This window comes from Lactuca sativa, chromosome 8 (genome assembly GCF_002870075.4).
Source record: "Lactuca sativa cultivar Salinas chromosome 8, Lsat_Salinas_v11, whole genome shotgun sequence".
NCBI classification, from domain to species: domain Eukaryota; kingdom Viridiplantae; phylum Streptophyta; class Magnoliopsida; order Asterales; family Asteraceae; genus Lactuca; species Lactuca sativa.
In genome coordinates this window covers 291,807,252-291,828,539 of record NC_056630.2, presented here as the reverse complement: position 1 = coordinate 291,828,539, position 21,288 = coordinate 291,807,252, and positions in this window count along the sequence as shown.

Here is a 21,288-nt window from a genome sequence, read left to right as displayed (position 1 = left end):
ACAAACTTTATATTTATAATTAATTAATATAATTTAATATATAACACAATATTATAAGTATTAAACATTACGTTTAAATAATAATTAGTAGATAAAAAACCAGAAATGTATAAATATATAAAACGAGAGACTAGAACCGACAATTCAAAGTTCATTCCATTTTGGGGGAAATGAATAGTATAACACCAAATATGGTGTTATACTATTCATTTCCCGAAAATTTGGGAATAAATGGGATAGGGTTGGAGAGTAATAGGGGAAAAAATAGGAGAAAAATGGAGAATGAGCGTAGGTTAGAGATGCTCTTAGACCATCATCTCCAATCCATCTCCATTTTTTCTTCCATAATGGAGTAAAAAATAGAGTAAATAGTGTTTCATCTTCAACCTTACTTCATTTTTTTATCTCTTTTTTTACCCTAAAAATTATATTCCTAAAATATTTCATTTTTATATCTTATATATTATCAAATATACCCCTCTACTAATTAAACTCTATATTTATGATTAATTAATATAAATTAGTATATAACATATATTATAAATATTTATTATTGTATTTAAATTATAATTAATAGATAAAATAAACTAGAAATGTATAAAATAAAAACAAGAGGGACTAAAATTGACAATCAAACTTCACCTCCATTTTTGGAGATATGAATAGTATTCCCCCATATACGAGGGAATACTATTCATATCTCCAAAAATGAGGTGAAAATGAGGTAATGTTGGAGAATAATGGGGGAAAATGAAGTTTAGGGGTGGATTGGAGATGCCCTTAATAGTTAAAACTAAAAACTATAACTTTTAACTGAAAGATTTTATAAGCTTTTGAACACTATGAAATAACAAAACACAAAAACTAAAATATAAAAGCTTTCGAAAACTATTTGAGTTTTTTTTTATTATTAACTTTTTTTTTTTCTGAAAAAATTGTTATGAAAAAATGAACATTGGTGATAAATACCATTATTTTTAAGAAGTTCTAAAAATATTACAAATATAAAATGGCACCTCTAAAAAAAGGTAATTACACCGTAAAAGAATGGATATGTGTGGTTCTAAAATAATTGTTTTCACTTTCGTTGAGAAAATTTTCAGAAAAAGAGTGAAAATGTCATTTCTAGTTTCTATGGGAAAATTAAGAAAACATGTATTGTTTAAAATGATTGAGTTTTGATTTTTTATTTTTTTTTCAAATAATATAATCTTTAAGATATTTGAACATGAAACAAAAATTTAATATAAGAAAAAAAAATTAATATATGATATATGATTCAACATAAAGTTAAAAATAACAATAAATAATTTTAGTAAGATAGTTTTACTATTTTAATGTTATCAAGATTTCAACTCTATGTGACGATATTGCATATATATTTTTCGTAATATCTTAATACTTGAATCTCTAACTTGAGGCAATTATCTTGACTAGTTATATCTAAAAGAAAAAACTCTTTTCAGCCCTCGTTTAGACTTTCTTTAACATCTTCAACCAAGTTGCTAGTAAATAGAAAGTTCAAAAAAAAATCTTAAAGCTTTTTAAGAAACAATATTAAACCAAACACGTTTTAAAAAATAAAAATAAAAACATCTTACAATTCTGTTTTTTTCTAGAAAACAATGTTTTTTGTCATAATGAATTGAATTACTCGCAAATGGTCTCTATAGTTAGCTCAAAACTGTTATTTTGGTTTTAAAATGTTTGGACTAGTACAAGAGGTCCAAAATTTTCATTTTGTTGTGAGTTCGGTCCAATTTGCTTTGAACTTTTTTCAATGATAGATTTGCCCTTATTAATTTCTTCTTTTAATTCTTTTATAATTTTATTGTATTTCTTATTTAAAATCAAATAAAATACCCCACCCACATACCTCCAGAAACATTAACACACACACACACACACTCTCTCTCTCTCTCTCTCTATTGTTGTCGGACCAACACCTTCTATCGATCACCACCGACGGACATCCACCACTTAATGGACTGTTGGGAATGAATCTGAGATGACAAATGCGGAATATCATGAACAATCAAGAATCAATAACCATAATATGCAAGTAATCTGATAAAGGGTTTTTGTATATTGATTATCTCATGAACGAGAGAAAAACCCTAATATGGTAAAAAGCTTACACCAAAAGTAAACCTAATGATTATTTATAGGGAACAATAAATATCTACCATAAATATAAAATAAATGCCTAATATAAAACCAATGTCTTAGCAGAGTTCGATTAAGAACTTCTAGTGTAAAGGCACCGTAGGGAATCATAAAATGATTAACCCTAAAAAGGCTTCCCTAAATAACCAAATATGCCATATCAGTTTCAATTCTCAAATACTCAACAATCTCCCCCTAGATGTTGAAACTGATGAAGATCACGATTTCAGATCTTCTTGGCATTTCTCCCCCTAAATTGTGATACTCATCAGCACATGGGGTCTTCAAAGCGAGAGAATTAGAAATAATCTTCCAAATACGAACTCCCCCTTGAATAATCATCACTCCCCCTTGAATCTTCAACAAATACCATGGAGAGAATCCGGAAAGTTAAGAAGTATCAGCAACAATCATCAAAACCCGTTAGATATGATGAAATAAATCCCGTTAGAATAAACCCATTTCTCAAAAATTAAAACCGGAAAAATAACAAAAATTAATTTTGTATTTTCCAATATTTAAATTTAGACAAAAGAATAGAATAAGAAGCAATTATTTTAGAAGGGTTTGAAAAGAATAAGACCAAAGAAAAGGATAAGAAATGAAAATATTTTGGAATGAATGGGTAAAAATCCGAAAAGTTTGGAAAGAATTTGGGATATGTGGTTAAATCCATGAAGTTCTGAAAGTCAGGGGGCTGAAGATGAAAATATATCTCATTGCTTCATTTTAACGCTAAAAGAAATAACATTGAGTCATCTTCTTCGTTCATTCAGAGAACGGCGTTTCTTTGACTTTTAAAAAGTCCAAATAGATCCCGCTTAGAAATTTACTCCTGATACGAACCCATTGAAGCTCCATTTGAAATTGCAGAAGAACACAAACATCATTCAAGCAAATAGTTCCGATTACAATATCAAGTTTCGGTTTTGATTTGTAAAATCTGACTCCGAGTCAGTCCAATTCCGTATTCAATTTTGATTCTCGAAACTTTGATGTTTATAACGACGAACAGATTCCGATCGTAGTTTGATTGGTTCAGATCCCAAATCGCTTTTGATACTATTGATTTCTGTTTTCAAACAAAATCCAAATCGATTTAGAATAATGACGTCGACTGATTTTTGTTCCTATTTCCCAGTGTCAAATTCACAAGCTAGAAGACCCGTTATCATATTTGGAGTGCCGATTATATAAAATATCAAACAGCGACTTCACGATGCCGACGATTTTTGACATCTAATTCCAACAAAAATTCTGATTTCAATTTGCTTGAACCCCGATTTCAGTTTCGTTTTGCTTTCAGTATTCACATTTGAAATCGAACTCTCTTGATTTGAGCGAGGGTAACTGAGTTTAGAAACATCGACAAGGTTCGCTGCAAGTTCAATGGTGCAAATCAAGGCAGCCCGGAATCGTTGACCTCTCGCTCCTATGAGTTTTGCTTCTTGATTGTAAGGTTCTGGTGAGTTCGGTTCTTGATGAACCAACCTTCACCTCTTGTGGCATTCGGTTCCAACTGTGAATCCAGATTCGTTCCTATCGCTCCCAATCGAATGTTCATGAACCGAAAGCTAATCAAGGACCGAGAGCAGGTTCGCTTCAATTTCATACCCAAAACGAAATAGACCGAACGTTCGGTCTATTTCGGTTCCAATTGAGTTTCGCTTCTTAATCTTGAGTTCGGTTCTTAGGTTCGCTTCAAATACAGTTGCAGGTTCGCTCCATCAATTACACAATCGAAAGCGAAATCAACTGAACGTTCGGTTGTGAACAGTAGATTTGGGTTCGGTTGTTAATCGAGAGTTCGGTTCTTTAATTGTGAGGTTCGGTTCTTAATCTGAGTTTCGCTTCTTTAACTTGAGTTCGGTTCTTATTCGTGAGGTTCGCTTCTATGAGTTTGGTTCATAATCTCCTTCTTGACTGAGACTTTCGTTTTTGAGTCGGCTTCAAAGAAACATAGATATACAGTATGCCGACTGCAAATGAACAAATGAAACCTTGATTGCGATTAATTGCAAAATTGGAAGTCTATACCAAAGTTATGATTTTGGCCCCTAGAGAATCAGCGAAGTGACACATTCATCCCTTTACATCTTCATAGTTGAGAAAAGAACCTTTTATTGAGATTAAATCCGGAAGCAACCCCTCCTGTTACAACAAATTGACAGTTTGTACGCTTTAAGCAGAAAAGTGTCAGAGAGCAGCTTTATTTTTGCAGAATAATGACACTTTTCACCCCTTTTTCAACTTTTTCAGCTTTTTGTCAATTCCAACACACAAAAAAACAATAAATTTGATTTCTTCAATAAGATTTCATATCTTTGACCCAATATTCACCAGATTTCACCAAGATTTTGTCCCCATTTTTTTTTTGTTTTTTTTGTTGTTTTTTTTAAATAGAGAGCAAAATTGTTATGGGACTTTTGGTACCCATTTAAGGTTCAACTTTGAAGTTGGTTTCTTGCACACCCACTTATTTGAAGAAAATATATCATCCTCTGAAAATAATACCCTCTTTTTAGCTGGAAAACAAAAATTTCCAAAAACTTCATTGATACTCTTTTCTCTTTTCTCCAACTTTTACCATATTCATCTGAAGAAAAGTGTGAACGGAATTTCTTTTGAACATTCTTGACTTCAACTTTCTAAACTTTTTCACAAGCATTGGTTACTTGTACCTTGGGCATCCAAACTTTCTGCATTTTACTCTTGTTCTTTCTTTTCTTATTTCTAGGCTTCAGAAACAAATTTCTGATTTGAACAACCTTTTCATCTTTCTGAATTTGATCATCTGTAGTTGTTCCATTAGAGCAAAACTCCTTCACTTTCACGATTTCCGGAGATATACTTTGAGATTCTTCTTCAGAACAACTAGATTCGGATTGTGAAGCTTCTGAAAAACTTGAAACACTTGACTCCCCCTCAACAAGAACATCTGGAGTCGCTTTTTCTTCAGAACCTTAAAGAACATCATGAACTTCTTCAAGAATATCAAGAACATCTTCTTTTTCTTTTCTTTCTTTCTCTGACTTCTGTTCTATATGCTTCAAAAGTAAGTATTCTTTGATGATAATAAATTGTTTTAAAAAATCTTTATCTTGCTCTACACAAGTACTTTTAAATCCACCACTAGAGATCTGTGTAAAATCACCAATCATCTCATCAACATAGAGATTATACATCTCAATGGCATTCTTTAACATAGATTGTTCAGGAACATCCCAAAACAAATATCCTTCTTTAAGACGAAACTTTGGATCTGTAACTTTTAATCCTAGTCTCTTAATTTCTTTTAACACCTTATAATCTGCCATTTAATCTTCAACAAGAAAGAAAACTTGAAGAGAGAGAAAGTAGATCTGATGAGAATTCTAGAGAGAGAAAAACGGATCTGAAAGGGTTTTTAGTGAGAGAAAACAGATATGAGATGGATTTTAGAGAGATAAAGTAGATCTGAACACGAAAATTCAAACAAACACAAAATTTTCTTCTAACTCTCTTCCAGAACACGATTCAAGAACAAATCATATGATAGAATGGGTAGAAGATAACAGATCTGAACAAGATTTTGCAATAAAACGAGATATTAGACTTTTTCTTTTCATAAAACTTACAAAACTTGAAGAACAAGGTGAGATTCAAGATAAAATTTCGCCAAAAACAAGTTCGATTCTTGCAATAATCGCTGAGATCTACAAGAACCTGCTCTGATACCACTTGTTGGGAATGAATCTGAGATGACGAATGCGGAATATCATGAACAATCAAGAATCAATCACCATAATATGAAAGTAATCTGATAAAGGGTTTTTGTATATTGATTATCTCATGAACGTACAGAGAAAAACCCTAATATGGTAAAAAGCTTACACTAAAAGTAAACCTAATGATTATTTATAGGGAACAATAAATATCTACCATAAATATAAAATAAATGTCTAATATAAAACCAATGCCTTAGCAGAGCTCGATTAAGAACTTCTACTGTAAAGGCACCGTAGGGAATCATAAAATGATTAACCCTAAAAAGGCTTCCCTAAATAACCAAATATGTCATATCAGTTTCAATATCTCAAATACTCAACATGGACCACTATCATCTGTTGGACCACCGTCGTGTGTCAGCCTATCTTAGTCGCTGGAGAATCTTTTTTTGCTAGACCACCCAAAACCACCTCCGACGACGTAAATCTGAATATTCGACGATGTAGATCTGAAGCACTGCCACCTATCGGTATCTTCCTAAAATTTCATCGTCGCCAGGAAACCCTAGATCTCCGGTGAAACCCTACCAAATATTGAAACCCTTCTCATTGGTCTCTTATAGAATGTCACCGCCGTCAGAAAACCATACCAGATCTTGAAACCCTTTGCAAGTATTTCGATCTATCTCGATGTGATGACGATTCTAGGTGATAACGATGCTACCAGAGAAGATGGATGGTGGTGATGACTGTCATACCCCAAAACCACGAACGGCGGAAACGTTCAGGGGTGGAGTACGTCATGTACAGTATCACAACAGTGTAATATAATAAATAAGCAACAACATCATCCATTGCATTATAAGTAAAGTTTAATACATGTGTGTTCTTTCATTGTAATAAGACACCAAAAATATACAATCAAAATAAAAGATGAGACTTGTCTGCTTCGTCTTCTCAAAACCTGGCCATCGTACCTGTCTACTGTTGACCTGAGAATACAAGTTATTTTGAAAGCGAATATCAGCTTTAAAGCTGGTGAATTCATAAGTAATTAAGTGTCGTTGTCTTGCTTATGAAAATCTGTTATGAAGGCCATGTAAACCTTTAAATGAAAATGTTGATGTAAGTATGAAATCCCTAGAAAATCCCTTATTTTCTATAAGTATGAAATGTAGTCTTCTACCAAGACCCGAATGTTTTGTAAGTAAAATGATAGTTTTCCTTTAATTGTTTAGTACTAAAGTACTTAGTCTAACTCATCGTTTATGTGAAAGTATCACAAAATAAAATAAACAAGAAAATGTACTACTATAAGTGTGGTCATTGGGTACTAAGACTAACACAACATCGCATTAAGCGAAATATGTAACCTAATGAACATCCAAAGATTGTCCAGAAAAAGTAATAATGTAAGTGTCGTCGTTGGGTACTAGGAGTAACACAACATCGCATTAAGCGAAAGGTATAACCTAATGAACAATCGAAGATTGTCCACTTGTCCTCTGTAGCAGCAGCAGGTGGGTGGAGGGGTTAGCCCCGGTTATCGATCTACCTACTATAAGTAGTAACCTTAGACCTCCGTAGATGGTCATCGACCACTGGTGCTAATCAGTGGGGTTCGGAATGGTGAGTCCCGCCGAGCTATCCCATTGAACCGGGATAGGAAAGATAATTTACACAGTAAGTACAAATAAATCATCCACGTAGTTCTAAGTACAAGTATCCAGGTAAGTGAATACAGGATAATGTACCTATGTAAAAGTGTTCCTGTATGGTATTCATGTATGTGTGTCCATGTAACAGGTAAGTATATGTAAACATATTCATGTATGAGGTAAACATCTGTAAGTACTCATGTATCAGGTAATGTACTAGTATAGACTCATGAATGAACTGACTCTTGTGTGATTCCTTGTAATAGAAGTAATGTTTGATATCTTCAAATTATCCCTATGATAATTTACTGTAATATAACTGGTTGATCATGTAGGTTTATACACTCTTACTACTCAAGGGTGTGGGAAACTAAATGAAAGATGTAAACTATAACATCAATACATATATAAGAATATAAGTGTATATGCATAGTTTAGTTCAAGAATGTAAAATGGTTTTGTAAGACATCTTATGGGTTTTGAACAATAATTAACAATGACTTGATGTCATTTTAATAAACATTTCAAAGATAAAACATTTGATAACAATGTGTTTTTAAGATTTAAAACCATTTCATGCATCACATTTTGTAGCATGTGAAATCTGTTAAATGACAAACACAGTTATAAAATACATATTAATGATTTAATAACATGTTTGTTTCTACTTGTATTCCCGCCCCCCTTTAAAGCATTTAAAATCATTTAAAACATTGATTAGGGGTATGAACTCACCTGAAGTTGGTGATTGGGATGAACTGAACGGTATAGGATTGCTAGGTGTTAAGCGAGGACTTGTACACACACTACGATCCTAATGAACATATAATCACACATATATGCACTCAATTAGTCTCAAATCACTAATTGATAATGTTAAGACATCCTAGACATAATAAACACTTTATATAAGTGTTTTAAGCCCTAAGGATTGCATCTAAGCTATTGTGGGACAAGGTACTTGTGTTTAGGGTTCCAAAGGACCCCATATATGAGTTTACTCCCCATATACCATCACACATGGAGTTTAAGGTTGTAAACTCTTGAGTTTACGGCCGTAAACTCCCAACCATGGGGGTATTGTTTGTTTTGAAGTCCCAAATGATTCCTAGAATTATTCCAACTTGGTGGTTCAATTCTTGAAAGGGTTTAAGGTCTAGAAACACTCCAATTAGGAGTTTACGGCCCTAAGGCCATTTCCTTTGGAGTTTACGGCCGTAAACTCCATTGGAATGGTGTTCTTGTTGTTTTCAAGTCTCAAGCATAGGTGGTATAAGTTCTAGGCTTTTATTCCAAGCATATGAAGACATTAGGCACACTTTGGTGCCATCCTTTCATGTTTACGGCCCAAGAACAAAGTCTTGGCCGTAAACTCACTTTGATAAATGATTTTGATGTGCTTAAGGCCTTAGATTAAATGGGAACTAGTCTTGATAAAAGTCTTAAAGCTTTAGGTGCCTTAAAACACCATTTTGAGTTCGAAAAGGGAGTTTACGGCCTAAGAAACTCTTGGGCCGTGAACTCCCGAACTTGGGTGATTCTAGGTTGTTTTCTTGCCCTAACACACATACATATGAGTCTAAGGCAGTTGCATAACACAAGGGTCGGTCTCGGCTTTGTTTCGGGAGTTTACCGCCCAAGAACACCTTGGGGAGTAAACTCCTAGATCTAGTGATTTAGCCTTCTAAATCATGTTATAAACACATATAAAGCTTTCTAACATTAATAGAAAGAGGTACTCACGATTTGGGATATAAATCCAAAGATCCGTGAGAGAGAAAATGACTTTTCTCTAGTTGGAAATGCGAATAATGAATGAATTTGGTTCAGAATTCTATTTATAGTCCTGAAATATTTTTGGCAGAAAATATTTTTATTCCTGAAATGATCTCTAATATAATAGAGTGTTGGAATAACAGTGTTGCACAAAACCCTAGTGCACCCACTCTCCTGATATTTCCTGAAGTGTAAACCCTAAATTACTCAAACTTATGCGAAAAGTCTGAAAATTAAATGTGACTGCTACAACTTCTATTAAAGTGATATAGTTTGTACAAAATGGAGATTCCGGGTTGTCACATCATCCCCCCGTTAGAAGGAATTTCGTCCCGAAATTAGAATTTAAGCAAATAAGAAATTACAAATAACTAAGCAAAAAGGTGAGGGTATTTCAGTTTCATCTGATCCTCATATTCCCAAGTGAATTCCATTCCACGCTTTGCGTTCCAGCGCAACTTCACTTTCGGGATACGGCTCTGCTTTGTTTGCTTGACCTCTCAGTCCATGATCTCTACTGGTTCCTCCACGAAGTTGAGGCTCTCGTTGATCTCGATCTCGTCGAGTGGAATAACAAGAGTCTCGTCGGATATACACTTTTTCAAGTTTGACACGTGGAAGGTAGGATGTACGTTACTGAGTTCGTGCGGTAGATTGAGTTTGTAAGCCATAGGGCCGATTCTTGCAAGAATCTCGAAAGGCCCTATGTATATTGGATTGAGCTTCCCACGCTTTCCAAAGCGTATCAAGCCCTTCCAGGGTGAGACCTTCAGTAGGACTCGGTCGCCCACCTGGAACTCCAATGGTTTCCTACGCTTGTCAGCGTAGCTTTTCTGTCGGTCTGTAGAGGCTTTCAATCGTTCACGAATTTGAACGATCTTCTATGTCGTTTCCCGAATGATCTTAGGACCCGTGAGAGCGCTTTTGGGAATTCGTCCCTTAGCTAACTGGGTATCACCCACTTCAGCCCAACACAAAGGGGATCTGCACTTTCGGCCATAGAGGGCCTCGAATGGAGCTGCCTTTATGCTCGTATGATAACTGTTGTTGTAGGAAAATTCAAAAAGGGGTAAATGGGTATCCCAATCTTTTCCAAAGTCAATCACACAGGCACGCAACATATCTTTTAAGGTTTGGATAGTTCTCTCACTTTTCCCGTCGGTCTGTGGGTGGTAGGTTGTACTCATGTCCAGCCTAGTTCCTAGGGAACTTTGTAATGACTGCCAGAATCTCAAAGTGAATCTACTATCTCGGTCCGAGATGATAGATAAAGGAACACCGTGCAGCCTTACAATCTCCCTAATGTAAGTTCTGGTAAGTTTCTCCATCTTGTCTATTTCTTTGATCGGTAGGAAGTGTGCAGACTTGGTCAGTCTATCGACGATGACCCATATGGAATCAAGTCCACCCGTCGTCTTGGGCAACTTGGTTATGAAGTCCATAGTGATCCGCTCCCACTTCCATTCTGGTATCTCCGGTTGTTGTAGAAGACCGGAGGGTTTCTGGTATTCGACCTTGACCTTTGCGCAAGTAAGGCATTTACTCACGAAGGTAGCAATATTTGCTTTCATGTTAGGCCACCAGTATAACTTTTTAAGATCCAAATACATCTTATCTGAACCCGGGTGGACGGAATAACGAGTGTTGTGAGCTTCGGTCATGACCAAGTCTCTGAAGCCACCGTGTTTCGGTGTCCAGATCCGATCCATGAGGTATAAGGCTCCGCCACCCTTGATTTCTAAGTTCTTATCCATCCCTCTAAGGGATTCACCCGCCACGTTTTCAGGTTTCAAAGCGTCGAGTTGAGCCTCCTTTATTTGCGTGGACAAGTGTGAATGGATAGTTAGAGTCAAAGATTTGACTCTACGACCAGTATATTCTTTCCGACTTAGCTCGTCGGCTAATACATTGGCTTTACCCGTATGATAACGAATTTTGCACTCGTAATCACTAAGTAGCTCGACCCACCGTCGTTATCTCATGTTCAACTCTTTCTGGTCGAAAATGTGTTGTAGACTCTTATGGTCTGTAAAGATCGTGCTTTTTGTACCGTACAGGTAATGTCGCCAGATCTTCAGAGCAAACACAACTGCTCCTAGTTCAAGATCGTGGGTTGTGTAGTTAACCTCATGTGTCTTCAGCTGTCTCGAGGCATAGGTGATGACTTTACCTCGCTACATCAGAACACATCCGAGTCCTTGATTGGATGCATCACAATAGACAATGAAGTCTTCTATCCCTTCGGGAAGGGATAGTATCGGGGCGGTGCACAAGGCTCGTTTGAGCGTTTGGAACGCTCTTTCCTGTTTCTCTTCCCAGTCAAAGGCCACGCCTTTCTGGGTCAGGGTGGTAAGAGGTTTCGCTATACTGGAGAAGTTCTGAATGAACCTGCGATAGTAGCCAGCTAGACCTAGAAATTGACGTATTTCAGTAGGTGTCTTTGGTGCTGACCAGTTCTCGATGGCCTTAATTTTGGAAGGGTCCACGTGTATTCCCTCTTCACTAACAACATGGCCCAAGAATTCGACTTGCCGAATCCAAAATCCGCACTTTGAGAACTTCGCGTAGAGCTTCTCCGATCGCAATGTTTCTAAGATTTTACGGAGATGTTGACTATGCTCCTCCTTACTTCGAGAGTAGATGAGTATGTCATCAATGAAGACGATGACGAACTGATCCAAGTAAGGACGACACACCCGATTCATCAGATCCATGAATACTGCGGGTGCGTTAGTTAATCCGAACGGCATCACTACAAACTTGTAGTGCCCATAACGATTTCGGAAGGCTGTCTTGGGAACATCCTCCTCTAACACTCGTAGTTGGTGATATCCGGATCGCAGATCTATCTTCGAGAAGTAGTTGGCTCCTTGAAGTTGATCAAATAAATCGTCAATGCAGGACAAGGGATAACGATTTTTAATGGTAAGTTTGTTGAGTTCTCTATAGTCGATGCACATGCGAAACGATCCATCTTTCTTCTGGACGAACAAGACCGGTGCTCCCCATGGTGAGAAGCTTGGTCGAATGAATCCCTTCTTGAGAAGTTCGTTAAGTTGACTGGAAAGTTCCTGCATTTCAGCCGGTGCCAGACGATAAGGAGATTTAGCGACGGGGGTAGCCCCTGGCACTAAGTCGATTTTGAACTCGACTTGGCGTTGTGGTAGTAAACCGGGAAGTTCTTCTGGGAATATGTCGGGAAAGTCACGTACTTCTGGGATTTTCTGGATGTATTTCAGCTCTTGACTGGTATCGACGACGTGTGCAAGAAATGCATGGTACTCCTTCCGCAAGCACTTCTGGGCTTGAATGCACGAAATGATGCGAAGGCTCGTACTAGGTTTTTCGCCGTAGATAACTAAAGTTTCATTGTTAGGAAGGTTAAGACGAACTGCTTTTTCGAAGCACATAATGTCGGCGTGAAGAAGACTCAACCAATCCATACCGATGATAACGTCGAAACATTTAATTGGGACTGGCATGAGATCTATGTTGAAAGTATGGCCATCTAAAGTTAAGGTACAACCTACGTATATGCAGTTTGTACTCTTTGTTTTCCCGTTATCCATTTCTACCGTGAATGAATTATCTAATGCACATGGTTTTTGTTTAAGCAGGTGTGCAAATTTGTGACTTACAAAACTTTTCTCGGCTCCACTATCGAAAAGTATGCAAGCATATGAGTTATCGAGGAGGAACGTACCAGTAACTATCGTAGGATTAACTACTGCTTCCTCGTGGCCTAGGGCCATAACTCTTCCTACTCCGCTAGCCATCCCCGCTTTAGGTCAGTTCCTCTTGTAGTGGCCCACCTCGCCACAACCGTAGCAAATTTGGCCCATACCGGCATTAGGAACTTGGGCGGCTTGAGCTGTTGGAGCCTGGCAGAAACGGGCTGTGTGCCCTTTCCTGTTGCAGTTGGTGCATTGCATCTCCTTGTAAGTCCCGCGGTGGTGGAAGCTGCATTTGTTGCACTTCGGGAGAGACCCAACATAAGTTTTTGCTGGTAAGGGGTTCGCAGGGAAAACAGGAGTCGCTGTGGCAGCATTGATCGCCACACGTTGTTGTTTATTGGAGGATCCTTGCGAAGCCCCTCTTTTCCTCTTATTCCACCCTTTCTTTTTGTTGTCGGGGTTGGACTTTTGGGGTATGGGTGTAGGGATTGTTGGGTTCTGAGGTTTCCGGTGATCGATGAGAGATTATGCCAGTTCTTTGGCGCTATCAAAGGTAATAGGCCTAGAAGCAATCACACTTGACTGGATCTGGGGCGACAGTCCCCAGATATATCTCTCTATCTTTTTGCTCTGGAGAGAAACCATGTCAGGACATAAGTTTGCCAGATCACAGAACCTATTTGTGTAGGTCGTGATGTCGGATCCAACCATTTGTAGACCCCAAAATTCTTGCTCGAGTTTTTGTATTTCACCTCGAGGACAGTATTCTTTCATCAGCATGTCTTTCAACTTTTCCCAGCCGATGGAATACGCCACCACCAAGGTCAGATATTTAACATGGCTGTTCCACCATGTTAGTGCTCTGTTAGAGAAGGTACAAGCCGCAAACTTGACCTTGTTGCCTTCTTGGCATCCGCAGATCTCGAAGACAGATTCCATCTTCTCAATCCACTATCTTAACACCATAACCCCACCAGTACCATTGAAGCCGCGGGGTTTGGCGTTTATGAAGTCCTTGTAGGTGCATTCTCGAGGGTGTCCATGGCTTTCGCCGTGGTTCAAGGGTGGTGCACCTGTTCCTGATCCACTAGGGGAAGGAGCATTGATTGCTGACACAGCAGCTGCAACTGCTGCTGTGAAAGCTGCCTGGAACATGTTGGCATCAAAAGGATTAGGTGGTTGAAGAGGTTCAGGTGGTGGTATTGGTGCTTCGTTGTTTGGGTTACGTCTTGTACTTCTGCGTGGCGGCATCTTTAACTGTACGTTTAAAAGATGACGACATGGATAAGAATAAATTATTAATGAATGTGTCTCATGGACTAACTCCCCATAGTCCAACAACAGAATGAATAGAATGATTTAAATGAAGATGACAACATTTAGATAATGATTTCCATAAGATTAGATATCTGTCAATAATACTGGAATTACAGATGTAAAAAGTTCGGGAAAATGGCCTAGAAGTAGGCCTTACATCAACCAAGATGGAAAATTTTGACAGAATTAAGACTAGATCAAGACCTAACAGGTCTAAGATTTATAAAGACAGGAAATTTGACCAAAGTTTTACATAAACTAGGTTATATCCAAAAGATGAGTTGAGGATATTCTATCGGCGACGAGAACTGCTAGCATGAGTCCTCAATCCCGACAGTAGACGTTCAATGTCCCTTATACGCCTATCCGACCTTGCTTGTTGAGCTCGAAGTTCTCTAACTTCAGCTTGGGTTTCAGCAAGTTCCCTTTGCAGATTTGCATTGCGGACCAGAGTCCTTTCATAAGTAGACTCTAGTTGGCGAATGTGGATAGTGTTAACACCAGAGTTGGCGTCAACTTCCAAGACTTGATTGATAGTCGCCTGAGCCATTATCGAGTTCCGAGAAATCCTACGCACCATGATCGGTAGGACTCTATCAGCAGAACCTCCTTCAGTGAGGTTGTAGAAACTTCGGTCTCCATTGTAGGGAATGGGCTGACCCTGTTCATGACTCCAAGTAATCAAGTCAGTGGCCCACAGAGGTGTGGGTCCTTGAAACACAAGGCGAGGGTTCAGGTTTGGGTTTTGAGCACCTGGGGGTAGGTTGTTGACTTCAGGCTCTGAGTTAGAACTATCGGAAAAACCCTCAGCATGGTGATCATCCAAAGGGATTGGGTGATCATCTTCTGGTTCTGCCTCTAGCCAACCAGCATTGCCTTGGTTTGGGAAGTACGGATCGCCATGGTGAAATCCAGCCATTTTAATCTACGCGAGAAAAGGGATGTAAGGAATAGCTAACTAGACGAACTGACTAAGATAATTACAGTAAGGCCAATACCCTTATGGTATTTCTTTATGGTTGTGTTGGTAAGTTGTTAGACTTGTTGCCATATCACAACCATTCTTGGGCATATTCTAATCACTCCTCGGACCAACATAGTTGATCAGGCTATGCCATTCCCAAGACTGACCATATATCCTCAGGCTTACTTGTGATATTCAACAATCGTAATACTTTTGTACTTGTCGTTGTGACACTGATTTTAGTATGAATGCAGGCATGTATACTTTGTTAAATATTTTATTATTTAAAAGTATAACTCTTAGACAGAGTGTTTTAATCCAGATGTATTTATAGTTAGTATATCTTTTATGGGTTGATATACTTTATTCACTATAAACAATGCTCTGATACCAATCTGTCACACCCCAAAACCATGAACGGCGGAAACATTCAGGGGTGGATGACGTCATGTACAGTATCACAACAGTGTAATATAATAAACAAGCAACAACATCATCCATTGCATTATAAGTAAAGTTTAATACATGTGTGTTCTTTCATTGTAATAAGACACCAAAAATATACAATCAAAATAAAAGATGAGACTTGTCTGCTCCGTCTTCTCAAAACCTGGCCATCATACCTGTCTACTGTTGACCAGAGAATACAAGTTATTTTGAAAGCGAGTATCAGCTTTAAAGCTGGTGAATTCATAAGTAATTAAGTGTCGTTGTCTTGATTATGAAAATCTGTTATGAAGGCCATGTAAACCTTTAAATGAAAATGTTGATGTAAGTATGAAATCCCTAGAAAATCCCTTATTTTCTATAAGTATGAAATGTAGTCTTCTACCAAGACCTGAATGTTTTGTAAGTAAAATGATAGTTTTCCTTTAATTGTTTAGTACTAAAGTACTTAGTCTAACTCATCGTTTATGTGAAAGTATCACAAAATAAAGTAAACAAGAAAATGTATTACTGTAAGTGTGGTCACTGGGTACTAGGACTAACACAACATCGCATTAAGAGAAATATGTAACCTAATGAACATCCGAAGATTGTCCAGAAAAAGTAATAATGTAAGTGTCATCGCTGGGTACTAGGAGTAACACAACATCGCATTAAGCAAAAGGTATAACCTAATGAACAATCGAAGATTGTCCACTTGTCCTCTGTAGCAGCAGCAGGTGGGTGGAGGGGTTAGCCCCGGTTATCGATCTACCTAGTATAAGTAGTAACCTTAGACCTCCGTAGATGGTCATCGACCACTGGTGCTAATCAGTGGAGTTCGGAATGGTGAGTCCCACCGAGCTATCCCATTGAACCGGGATAGGAAAGATAATTTACACAGTAAGTACTAATAAATCATCCACGTAGTTCTAAGTACAAGTATCCAGGTAAGTGAATACAGGATAATGTACCTATGTAAAAGTGTTCCTGTATGGTATTCATGTATGTGTGTCCATGTAACAGGTAAGTATATGTAAACATATTCATGTATGAGGTAAACATCTGTAAGTACTCATGTATCAGGTAATGTACTAGTATAGACTCATGAATGAACTGACTCTTGTGTGATTCCTTGTAATAGAAGTAATGTTTGATATCTTCAAATTATCCCTATGATAATTTACTGTAATATAACTGGTTGATCATGTAGGTTTATACACTCTTACTACTCAAGGGTGTGGGAAACTAAATGAAAGATGTAAACTATAACATCAATACATATATAAGAATATAAGTGTATATGCATAGTTTAGTTCAAGAATGTAAACTGGTTTTGTAAAACATCTTATGGGTTTTGAACAATAATTAACAATGACTTGATGTCATTTTAATAAACATTTCAAAGATAAAACATTTGATAACAATGTGTTTTTAAGATTTAAAACCATTTCATGCATCACATTTTGTAGCATGTGAAATCTGTTAAATGACAAACACAGTTATAAAATACATATTAATGATTTAATAACATGTTTGTTTCTACTTGTATTCCCGCCCCCCTTTAAAGCATTTAAAATCATTTAAAACATTGATTAGGGGTATGAACTCACCTGAAGTTGGTGATTGGGATGAACTGAACGGTATAGGATTGCTAGGTGTTAAGCGAGGACTTGTACACACACTACGGTCCTAATGAACATATAATCACACATATATGCACTCAATTAGTCTCAAATCACTAATTGATAATGTTAAGACATCCTAGACATAATAAACACTTTATATAAGTGTTTTAAGCCCTAAGGATTGCATCTAAGCTATTGTGGGACAAGGTACTTGTGTTTAGGGTTCCAAAGGACCCCATATATGAGTTTACTCCCCATATACCATCACACATGGAGTTTAAGGTTGTAAACTCTTGAGTTTACGGCCGTAAACTCCCAACCATGGGGGTATTGTTTGTTTTGAAGTCCCAAATGATTCCTAGAATTATTCCAACTTGGTGGTTCAATTCTTGAAAGGGTTTAAGGTCTAGAAACACTCCAATTAGGAGTTTACGGCCCTAAGGCCATTTCCTTTGGAGTTTACGGCCGTAAACTCCATTGGAATGGTGTTCTTGTTGTTTTCAAGTCTCAAGCATAGGTGGTATAAGTTCTAGGCTTTTATTCCAAGCATATGAAGACATTAGGCACACTTTGGTGCCATCCTTTCATGTTTACGGCCCAAGAACAAAGTCTTGGCCGTAAACTCACTTTGATAAATGACTTTGATGTGCTTAAGGCCTTAGATTAAATGGGAACTAGTCTTGATAAAAGTCTTAAAGCTTTAGGTGCCTTAAAACACCATTTTGAGTTCGAAAATGGAGTTTACGGCCTAAGAAACTCTTGGGCCGTGAACTCCCAAACTTGGGTGATTCTAGGTTGTTTTCTTGCCCTAACACACATACATATGAGTCTAAGGCAGTTGCATAACACAAGGGTCGGTCTCGGCTTTGTTTCGGGAGTTTACCGCCCAAGAACACCTTGGGGAGTAAACTCCTAGATCTAGTGATTTAGCCTTCTAAATCATGTTATAAACACATATAAAGCTTTCTAACATTAATAGAAAGAGGTACTCACGATTTGGGATATAAATCCAAAGATCCGTGAGAGAGAAAATGACTTTTCTCTAGTTGGAAATGCGAATAATGAATGAATTTGGTTCAGAATTCTATTTATAGTCCTGAAATATTTTTGGCAGAAAATATTTTTATTCCTGAAATGATCTCTAATATAATAGAGTGTTGGAATAACAATGTTGCACAAAACCCTAATGCACCTACTCTCCTGATATTTCCTAAAGTGTAAACCTGAATTACTCAAACTTACGCGAAAAGTCTGAAAATTAACTGTGACTGCTACAACTTCTATTGAAGTGATATAGTTTGTACAGAATAGAGATTCCGGGTTGTCACAATGACTTGATCTACAAACCCTGGCGTTGTTGATATGAGAAAGGGGTGATATACATTTGAAAAAAGGGGGCAACTCGATGCTAGGGTGGCGAGCTACGCTGCTGCTGGAGATAATCTGCAAACGATTGCCACTTTTTCGTCTTCTTCCTTACAAATCTGAGGTGGTTTCAGGTGGCGTTCCAATGGTGGTTCGGTGACTGCTCTATTACTCCAATGGTCATCGGAGAAGGAGCAAGACGAAGACGACGGTGCTCTAAATCTCCAGTGGTTGTAATTCTAGTGGTGGTGACAGCTCGAGGGGTGTTTTACAGATTGGTGGTCAACGATGAGTTTTCTAACGGTGGTGCTATGTCCGATGGTGGTGGTGGCAGACACCAGTAATCAACAGTGGTGGTGGTGGTGGCAGATAATGGTGAAAACAAGTGTTTGTTCTTAAATGTGTGTTAAAAGTGTTGTTAAGTATTTATGAATATGTGTGCGTGTGTGGGAGAGAGAGAGAGAGAGAGAGAGAGAGAGAGAAAGGAGGGTGGGTGGGTATTCTTTTTTATTTCGGTTAAAAAATTATAAAAATAAAATAGAAATGGAAAATTTTCTTTTTATTTTTTCTTTTAATCGGAAAACTATTTAATTTAATAAATAAACTGAAAACGAAAAAAATAAAGGTATAATTGTCATTATAAAAAAGTTCAAAGCAAATTTGACTAAACTAACAAAATTATGTGGTTGTACCAAAATGAAGAAGGGGTTGTGAGTTTAGTGGTGCATCGGTGGTCAAATTTGACTAAAACCACATAAATTTGACTTTGTCTTGTTCCTTCTCTGACGACCATTCAGAAGAGTGAAAATGATCCCTGTGCTTGTCAAAATTATGTGGTTTTGGTCCAAAAAAATTTGGTGGTGCATCGGTGGTCCAATTTCGGATACTTTGTGTGATATTGGTCCTTATAGTTAGCATTTTTGTGTGGTTTTGGTCTATACCCCACCTAAAATGACTAATATGCCCTTAAAATTGTTTTTTTCTATTTCTTTTAATTGAATCGTAATTCCTTTAATTAAAAAAAACAAAAAATATATATCACCCCACTTATCTCTCTCTCTCTCTCTCACACACACACACACACAACACACACAAAGAACTTAACTTTTCAGATCAAACATTCACCCAAAAAAAACCATTGGTGTTCTTCAATGTGTTCATCAACAAACTCTTCAGATCACACGTAGCTCAAATCTCAAATCGATGCACCCCTCCTTCTTTCACAATCACAGGTAGTTTACTTTATATTCTAGATTCAATCCACAACAACCATGACCCTCCCTTCCTTCTTTTATGTTCTGATTCGATTCTCACCACACCTTCTTCGATTCAGATCGCAAGAGCTTGGGGACAGTGAGTCTGGTAGTGTTGATCGGATATCTATGCTAAATCAAGAAGAGGTTAAGGCGTGTATTTGTTTTTTTTTGTTTTTATTAAACTCGATCACAACCCCTTCTTCTTTCTCTCTTCTGAATCAATCTCGTTTTCTGTCTTTTCTTTTCTTTTTATCTTTTTTGATGGCAGATGTGTGTTGGCTTACAGGTATGTTGGGTTATGGTAGTCCGGTGGTGTGTGATGTGGGTGGCGTTAAAGGTTATGTTCAGGATGATGGAACAGAAGAGCAGAATGTGAGGATGGCTGATTAGAATGGGTGATGCCGGGATGGTTGTAATGGAGTTCAAGGTTTGTGGTGTATGGCGGTGATAGTACCGATTACGATCCAAAAGGAGATCACATCAAATTTGGAACTTGAAAGATTAATCGTTAATCAAAATGAAGAATGAATGAGACATACAAAGATGATAGAAAAAAAAGGGAAAATTGAGTAATTTGAACCTTGACTTCTAGTGTTCTTAAAAAACAGAGAACAACTTTGACCCCGACTTCATGGGCTTCTACCTTGATTTCTGATTTTCGGGTAACGGGGGATGGCGATGGTAGTGACCGTCAAGGAAGCGAGGAAGATGATAAAGCTTTGGGTGGATAAGGTCATCGACCCATTTTTTTTCTGTGGGTTACACATATGGAGAGAGAGAGAGAGAGAGAGAGACAGAGTGAGTGAGAGAGAGAGGCCTTTTTCTCAATTTTAATTAATGAAAAACATTTGAATAAATATAAAAAATAAAAAAACAAATATAAGGGTATAATAGTCTTTTTATGTTGATAAGGACCAAAAACAATAGAAAGATTAAATTTTGGACCAGTGGTGCACCAACATTTTGTTTTGGACCAAAGACACATAAATTTAACAAACCACAGGGACCATTTTTGCAATTTTGTCTAAAAAGTTTAAAACTCTTATGCTAGTCCAAATTTTTTTGGACAAAAATGACAATTTTAAAGTAATAGTAGGGATCATTTATGGAGTTTTGTCTAATGAATTCAAGTTGCCAACATTTCAATGTCGAAATAAGAAATATTAAACCTAACGTTTTTATAATTTTTTTTTAAATATTTTTTTACAATCTTTTCTTCATTTTCTATAACTTTTGACTTTTTTGTATTAGTATTTTCAAATCTTTTTTACAAAAAAAATTACAACTTGTATTCAATGTTTTTATATTTGTTTTATAACATTTTTTACAATATATTTTTATATTTTTTACA